Source organism: Tasmannia lanceolata, unplaced genomic scaffold (genome assembly GCF_043159265.1).
Source record: "Tasmannia lanceolata isolate RefF3 unplaced genomic scaffold, GAP_Taslan_0.1 ptg000181l, whole genome shotgun sequence".
Taxonomy (NCBI): Eukaryota; Viridiplantae; Streptophyta; class Magnoliopsida; order Canellales; family Winteraceae; genus Tasmannia; species Tasmannia lanceolata.
Genome location: NW_027518857.1, coordinates 18262 through 27500, shown reverse-complemented (window position 1 = coordinate 27500; position 9239 = coordinate 18262). Strand labels below are relative to the sequence as shown.

The 9239-nt window shown below is 37.7% G+C and overlaps 2 non-coding genes across 2 annotated transcripts; one reads left to right on the top strand and one right to left on the bottom strand.

Annotated features, from left to right (window-relative positions):
* Positions 1-7090: 7090 nt before the first annotated feature.
* Positions 7091-7163, bottom strand: TRNAF-GAA (transfer RNA phenylalanine (anticodon GAA)). The gene has a single exon. It is a non-coding gene; the product is annotated as a tRNA-Phe (tRNA).
* A 1728-nt stretch (positions 7164-8891) lies between these two features.
* On the top strand, positions 8892-8964 carry TRNAT-UGU (transfer RNA threonine (anticodon UGU)). Its single transcript has one exon. It is a non-coding gene; the product is annotated as a tRNA-Thr (tRNA).
* Positions 8965-9239: the final 275 nt, after the last annotated feature.

Here is a 9239-nt window from a genome sequence, read left to right as displayed (position 1 = left end):
TTAAGGGTCGAGATACTGTCGGTCAGCAACAAATTTATGTGACTTGTGAGGTACAGCAATTATTAGGAAATAATCGAGTTAGAGCCGTAGCTATGAGTGCTACAGATGGTCTGATGAGAGGAATGGAAGTGATTGACACGGGAGCCCCTCTAAGTGTTCCAGTCGGTGGGGCTACACTCGGACGAATTTTCAATGTTCTTGGAGAGCCTGTTGATAATTTAGGTCCTGTAGATACTCGCACAACATCTCCTATTCATAGGTCTGCGCCTGCTTTTATCCAGTTAGATACAAGATTATCTATCTTTGAAACAGGGATTAAAGTGGTGGATCTTTTAGCTCCTTATCGCCGTGGAGGAAAAATCGGACTATTCGGAGGAGCTGGAGTGGGTAAAACAGTACTCATCATGGAATTGATCAACAACATTGCCAAAGCTCATGGAGGTGTATCTGTATTTGGCGGAGTAGGCGAACGTACTCGCGAAGGAAATGATCTTTACATGGAAATGAAAGAATCCGGAGTTATTAATGAAGAAAATATTGCAGAATCAAAAGTAGCTCTAGTCCATGGTCAGATGAATGAACCGCCGGGAGCTCGTATGAGAGTTGGTTTAACTGCCCTAACCATGGCGGAATATTTCCGGGATGTTAATGAACAAGACGTACTTCTATTTATCGACAATATCTTCCGTTTCGTCCAAGCAGGATCAGAAGTATCCGCCTTGTTAGGTAGAATGCCTTCTGCTGTGGGTTATCAACCTACCCTTAGTACAGAAATGGGTTCTTTACAAGAAAGAATTACTTCTACCAAAGAGGGATCTATAACTTCTATTCAAGCAGTTTATGTACCTGCTGACGATTTGACCGACCCTGCCCCTGCTACGACATTTGCACATTTAGATGCTACTACTGTACTATCAAGAGGATTAGCTGCCAAAGGTATCTATCCAGCAGTAGATCCTTTAGATTCAACGTCAACTATGCTCCAACCTAGGATCGTTGGCGAGGAACATTATGAAACTGCGCAAAGAGTTAAGCAAACTTCACAACGTTACAAAGAACTTCAGGACATTATAGCTATCCTTGGGTCGGACGAATTATCCGAAGAAGATCGTTTAACCGTAGCAAGAGCACGAAAAATTGAGCGTTTCTTATCACAACCCTTCTTCGTAGCAGAAGTATTTACTGGTTCTCCAGGGAAATATGTTGGTCTCGCAGAAACAATTAGGGGATTTCAACTGATCCTTTCCGGAGAATTAGATGGTCTTCCCGAGCAGGCCTTTTATTTGGTGGGTAACATCGATGAAGCTACCGCGAAGGCTATGAACTTAGATGTGGAGAGCAAATTGAAGAAATGACCTTAAATCTTTGTGTACTGACTCCTAATCGAATTATTTGGGATTCAGAGGTGAAAGAAATTATTTTATCTACGAATAGTGGCCAAATTGGCGTATTACCAAATCACGCCCCTATTGCCACAGCTGTAGATATAGGTATTTTGAGAATACGCCTCGACGACCAATGGTTAACGATGGCTCTGATGGGTGGTTTCGCTAGAATAGGCAATAATGAGATCACCATTTTAGTAAATGATGCGGAGAGGGGTAGTGACATTGATCCGCAAGAAGCTCAGCGAACTCTTGAAATAGCCGAAGCTAGCTTGAGTAGAGCTGAAGGCAAGAGACAAGAAATTGAGGCGAATCTAGCTCTCCGAAGAGCTAGGACACGAGTAGAGGCTATCAATGTTATTTCGTACTAATCGTTGCATCAGAATAATCAAAAGAAGTTCTGCTTATACACCATATTTGGATTCCGCCAATTGGATACAATCAAGTGTAATCTGATGCAACGAAAAAAAAAAAAAAGAAAAGAAGGTGGGTAGAAAAACTTATTAGAGACCATCGACTCCGGTATCTAATAAGCTCTACCTACTATTGGATTTGAACCAATGACTCCTGCCGTATGAAAGCAATACTCTAACCACTGGGTTAAGTAGGTCATTTATCATCATAAAGAAAAAAAAAAAAATGGGACCCATCACATCGGGAATTATAGATGGAATCTTACTTCTAAGCAATACCAATCCTTGGCAGGAAAAGGATCAGAGAGCTATCATGTGGGATCATGGAATATCCATCTTGACAATAAATTCTCTAGATGTTAAGATATCTATGACAAGGGCTATAGCTCAGTTAGGTAGAGCACCTCGTTTACACGTGCGCCAATGCTTTTTCAGGGGAGTCCATCATGCAATCAACAGAATTGATTCTATGGAGAAATCGATGTCTTACTCCATGGATTCGAAGGAACAAGAGAACAGTAGCCTGACAAATATTTGATTCGGTCCGATTCAAGCACCAATTTATGTGCCAAACGGAACCCATCATTGATTTGATCATTGATAAGGTGAATACCCAGTCTATTCAATGCTAGGCATAATGAGTATAAGGACCTCAAAACAACCTCTTTTCGTCCTATGAGCTTTAAGGTGTATGAAGTACCCTATTTGACTGTTGGAGCGGAGCGATAGAGACTCTATCTTAGGTTGATCTAGGCCGGAGGCAGACCTACGTCAAGGTAACCCTTCTTTGAAACACTTTGGTATTGCTCCTGGATCAGAATACAAATAATGAATCCAGAGCACATGGAGCCATCTCGTTATCTTCCTGTCAAGAAAAAATATGGTGGACTCAACTGATCTTTCTATCAGTTGATGAAAGAGCCCAATGCGAAAAAATGCATGTTGGGTCTTTGAAACAGTTCGAATCATTTCGATAATAATCAGTTTGATCTGTTTTACCGAGAAAGTCTACGGTTCGAGTCCGTATAGCCCTATACATTTTTGCATTTTTGTATAGTTTTCGTTTCCTCATTAGTGCGTGCTTGCAGATGGCCAGTGGGTTGGTCCATGGAAATGGAATCATTTCCACATGCTCACGGCGATCCCTCGGGGCATGAAAATGAAAAAAAAAAAATAATTCATTCCAATGGATCCAACCGGATCGGTATTTTCGAATCTCGAATACCCAAACCAATTCTTCTTCATTCATTTTCGTGGGGGAATGACATATGGCTTGTTTCCTCTTTTTCTTGTCCATGATCAAAGATTGAGTGATACACCTTTTCTTTGGTTTGGTATACCCAAGCCAATTGATTATGAAGTCAAAATCATAACACGAGCCTAGCCAAAAACCCCAACCTGACCCAACAAAATCGAATCTAATAGTAATAGTAAGTCACACGGATCTAGGACCTGTTCTTGTATTTGTAGAAAAGCCAGAGTTTCAAAAAGAAAGCTCTTCGGTAAGTTTCATTGTAAACATTGTAAAATAGACTAGACTTTTCTTCGTATAGCCGGCCTAGCAAAGGCAAAGCAAGTAGTTTAGTTATTTTTATCTTTCTGTACAATACTTATTTTTTTGTATCCCAACCTACTCCAATCCAATTGCTCATCATTTCAATTCTGTCGATTCTACCGATGCAGACTTTATGCAAGAAGATTAGGGGTCTGTTTGAACTTGGATGAGTTAGGAATCCAATCCCCCGACTGATCGCTCTTTGGTGGAACAACAACCCAAATTCATTGTTTCAGAAATAATGAATTGGTCCTAAAGGTATCAACGTTTGTGCTCTCTTCTATTTCTATGAGTGTTTTTGGGGATTTGGTCTGTCGAATTGTTCGACAACGCGTGATTCCATCAGAGCTATCTTCTGTAGATAATTTATGATTCGGCCGACTCTACCATTGTGGTACGCTCCATTGTGTGGGTTTGCTTCAAACGAAACCTCTTTTGATTGTCACGAAACCTAACCCATTGGTTGGTCTTACTAGGTGTTATTACATTAATAAGTATTTCGAGTCATTCCAAATAGCGATTTTGGGTACTAGAAATGGGTCCGAAATAGGATGACTCTTTCAAGACTTTTAACTCGATTTAAATAACTCGATTGTTTCTGGGGGGTCCTGTCGGGATAGTACAGGTCAAAAGTATCTAATTTGGGTATAGGAACCCATGAGTTGTTCTATGTAAGGGTTCCTCATAATTCAACAGATTGAAGATTGAATCAAATCAATTAAGTATAAATCTGGGACAAGGAGAGAGTCTAATTGGTCGATGCATTCTGTTTCTGTTTATGTATTCATATCGAATCAATAGAAACAATGATTCTATACCCCGATCTTAATGAAAAGAATACACCAACGCCAACCGAGTAGAATATACCCTAAATCCCGAGCTAGGCATTCTACTACAAAAGAGAAAAAAAAAAATGAGCCAGACCTCTTCTTTGATTTTATTATATTATTATATTATATTCATTGAATATTTTCATTGAAAATGGAATATTTCCATTTTATTTTCACATAATTATAGATAATATAATTAATATTGAATTAATCTTTTTTTTATTCATTTTTGATGAAAATGAAAATATTCTTTCATTTATTTTTTTTTTTATAGAAAACCCAAGGTAAAGTGAGAGAGTCTTATTTGTACAAGAACATAATATGTCTACACCATATCTAAATAGAATTGAAGAAAGGGTAAGTGGGATTCTATTGGATGAATCTTGAAACGAGGCATGACCCGCAGCAAACAAACTCAACTATGTGGTTCGATCAAAATTGTTGTTTCGACTAAGCAGTTATGGATGAATTGACAATTCCAATTTGAATCGACTAATTCGGTATATTCCACATTCATGAGAGTGCATCTATGTTTCTGCTTTACGAATATGATATTTTCTGGGCATTTCTAATAATATCAAGTCTTATTCCTATTTTAGCATTTCTAATTTCGGGAGTTTTAGCCCCGATTAGTGAAGGACCAGAGAAACTCTCTAGTTATGAATCGGGTATAGAACCAATGGGGGATGCTTGGTTACAATTCCGAATTCGCTATTACATGTTTGCTCTAGTTTTTGTTGTTTTTGATGTTGAAACGGTCTTTCTTTATCCATGGGCAATGAGTTTCGATGTATTGGGTGTATCTGTATTTATAGAAGCTTTCATTTTCGTGCTTATCCCAATTGTTGGTTCAGTTTATGCATGGCGAAAAGGAGCATTGGAATGGTCTTAGCTCCTGAATATTCAGACAATCAAAATCAAAAACAAAGAAAAGATTACATTGAGACAGTTATTAATTCTATTGAGTTTCCGTTACTTGACCAAACAACCCAAAATTCAGTTATTTCAACTACATCGAATGATCTTTCGAATTGGTCAAGACTCTCCAGTTTATGGCCGCTTCTCTATGGTACCAGTTGTTGCTTCATTGAATTTGCTTCATTAATAGGCTCGCGATTCGACTTTGATCGTTATGGATTGGTACCAAGATCGAGTCCTAGGCAAGCAGACCTCATTTTAACAGCCGGCACAGTAACAATGAAAATGGCGCCTTCCTTAGTGAGATTATATGAGCAAATGCCTGAACCAAAATATGTCATTGCGATGGGAGCTTGTACTATTACAGGAGGGATGTTCAGTACGGATTCTTATAGTACCGTTCGGGGAGTCGATAAGCTAATTCCTGTGGATGTCTATTTGCCGGGCTGCCCACCCAAACCAGAGGCAGTTATAGATGCTATAACGAAACTTCGTAAGAAAGTATCTCGAGAAATCTATGAAGATCAAATTGGGTCTCAACAGGAAAATCGATATTTTACTACCAATCACAAGTTTCATGTTGGACGCAGTACTCATACTGGAAATTACGATCAAGGATTACTCTATAAATCTCCATCTACTTCAGAAATACCTCCTGAAACTGAAACATCTTTCAAATACAAAAGTTCAGTATCTTCCCACGAATTAGTGAATTAGGCAGGATGCTTTTGTGCAGAATAACAAACAGCGGGTAAATCTTCATAAATTTCATCGTAAATGTGAAATACTCATACAAATACAAATGTGGGAGAGATCAAGAAGATGCAAGGTCGTTTATCTGCTTGGCTAGTCAAGCATGAGCTAGTGCATAGATCTTTGGGCTTCGATTACCAAGGAATAGAGACTTTACAAATAAAGCCCGAGGATTGGTACTCCATTGCTGTCATTTCATATGTATATGGTTACAATTATCTACGTTCCCAGTGTGCTTATGATGTAGCACCGGGCGGGTTGTTAGCTAGTGTGTATCATCTTACGAGAATACAGTATGGTGTGGATCAACCCGAAGAGGTATGCATAAAAGTATTTGCCCCAAGGAGGAATCCTAGAATCCCGTCTGTTTTCTGGATTTGGAAAAGTGCTGATTTTCAAGAACGGGAATCTTATGATATGTTGGGAATCTCTTATGAAAATCATCCACGCCTGAAACGTATCTTGATGCCTGAAAGTTGGATAGGCTGGCCCCTACGTAAGGATTATATTGCCCCCAATTTCTATGAAATACAAGATGCTCATTGAATGATAAGAAACTAATATTCACTTCTACGACTCCAGATATTCAAGGAATCTTTTTATGTTCTGTTCTAGATGAAACAGAATAACTGGACTCTCATCTCAGTATTATGAATGGGCTACTAAAGGGGCTTCATTGATATTCCCCAATTTGGAAGATATCCATTTCGGATGAGCAAAGCCAATAGGATGAATCAAAAGAGTTCTGCACCATGAACTTTGTACCGCGCACATCACTTAGATGGGCCCCGAAAAGTCACGTAGGAGGGAGTGAAGAAAGAGAAAGTGAAGAAATAGAATATGAAAGAAAATATGAAATTATGAACTCAAAATTCAGAAATGAAAAGGGGATCAGATTTTCTTTGTACTGTATCTGAAATGAATCCTGTCTATTCCTACCCTTCGATTCCTCTCTAGACTAGACTTTTGGGTTTTCAGCCAACTAACTTCAATTCAAATATGTATGAAGTATTAACATTCTTTTTGAGCGAGAGCAGGTACAGTATGAACAAACAAAAAAGAAGAGGGAACAGAATCTAATTCTTTTCTTTACCCATCAAAAAAAAAAATGGGGGATCTAGATATATCCCTAGATGGATAAGTATGTATCATGATCTAGACTATTAACGAATAGAATATGGATCCCGATCCATATCGATTCATTTGTATGAGTATCTATTCGATATATTAACCACGTGCCAGGAACCAGATTTGAACTGGCGACACGAGGATTTTCAGTCCTCTGCTCTACCAGCTGAGCTATCCCGACCATCCCCGACGCATCATCCTACTAGAGGGCTTGGGTCTATGTCAATTAAAGGGACTCAAAAAACATTAGAAAATCTTACCTCAGCCTTGGAATTTCTTGGATCTTCAAAAAGAAGACTTTGTAAGTGTAAGAGTAATGATATGGACTGTGAATGATTCAATAATGGAGATTCCTTGCCATATATGTTCATTTGTACGTAGATCATATCTATCACAAGACTTGTGATAAGAGAGAAAGATTTCTGGTCGGATCCATTTGTGAAAGAGTAGAGTGAGTGAGAAACATAGCTAAGCTCATTTTGAACCACTGACGAAAAAAGAGGATAAATGGTTAGGGAATGGAATAAAATAGGCCTTTTTTTTTTTATTGGGGATAGAGGGACTTGAACCCTCATGATTTCAAAAGTCGACGGATTTTCCTCTTACTATAAATTTCATTGTTGTCGGTATTGACATGTAGAATGGGACTCTATCTTTATTCTCGTCCGATTAATCAGTTCTTCAAAAGATCTTTCAGACTCTGGAGTAAATGATTTGATCACTGAATCTTCGATTCTTCCTTTTGGAATCGATTTAATTTAGCAAGAATTCTGCAATTTTTCATATAAATAATCAAAAAATCCGGATTCGGGTCGTGATTAATCATTTGATATTTAAGTACGTCTATGTACTTAAATAAGGTCATCCTTTCTGGAGTTTTGATAGAAGGATTCCTCTACCAATGTAGTCAACCCCGTTCGTTAGAACAGCTTCCATTGAGTCTCTGCACCTATCCTTCTTTTGATTCTCGCTTTCTGAACCCTTGTTTTCAGAAAACTGGATTTGGCTCAGGATTGCCCATTTTTAATTCCAGGGTTTCTCTGAATTTGGAAGTTACCACTTAGTAGGTTTCCATACCAAGGCTCAACCCAATCAAGCCCGTAGCGTCTACCAATTTCGCCATATCCCCCTTATGAGATCTCGATCTCATTGTGATCCCATCCCCTTCTTTCATTTATGTTGGAACCATTGAATTCATTAGATACTGATTCCTATATCGAAAAAGTGTCTGCTCCTATTTTATTTCTTGCCCATCTTCTTTCATATCTATTGGAGGACCATTCCATTATTTGGTCCAATCAGAAATGATTCTATCATTGATGTATCTGCAATTCAATATGGATGGATATATCCCACATATAGATGTTCCCCCCCCCTCTCATTTTTCCCGCGCAGTTTGGAATACTGGAACGGTCGATATTCATTCTTCTTTTTTTTTTTTTCGTCCTATCTCCTCCCTTTCCGAATGAAACAAAAGGAATATCTCAGTAGGATCTGGATTGCATCCTTATCTTATCCTTTCCTTAGGAACTACACTCTAATAGAAATAGAATTCATATAATCTGCTATAACTGCTATAACTAATAGTTATATTCTATTCTATAATAGAATATAGAATTATTTCATATGTATATAGTATTATTTTGCGTTTTTTAAATTTGATTTGAATGAAAAAAAAAAATTCTAGTGCTAGTGACTACTAATAAATGAAATAATCAAAAATAAATAATCAAATAGAAAATAATCAAAAATAAAATCAAAATTCATATTATATTAATAATTATTAATATTAATTAATATGTTATAATAATTTATAATAATTAATATTAATAATTATTAATAGCTAATAGCTAACTAAGATCCCAATAGTTTCCCGAATTCCTATTCACGCACTATTTCTGTTATATGAGCCCGCTTAGCTCAGAGGTTAGAGCACCGCATTTGTAATGCGATGGTCATCGGTTCGATTCCGATAGTCGGCTTTCTCTATTTGTTCTATTTTTTTTTTTTTATCAGGATTGATCATCTTTCCTTGAGACCAAGGAATATTGAGAAGACCCCCCCCTTTTTTTTCTCCAAATGTCGGGTTACCGATCTATTATGTTATGTCGCGGGAACTTCCAACTATGAATAAAGAATAAAAAACGGATTGGAGCCGTTTGATCTATACAGAACAAATCAAGAAAAGGATCCTTAACTTCCCATATATACAATATACAAAATAATACGGATATTGATACAATTCATCTTATTCCTC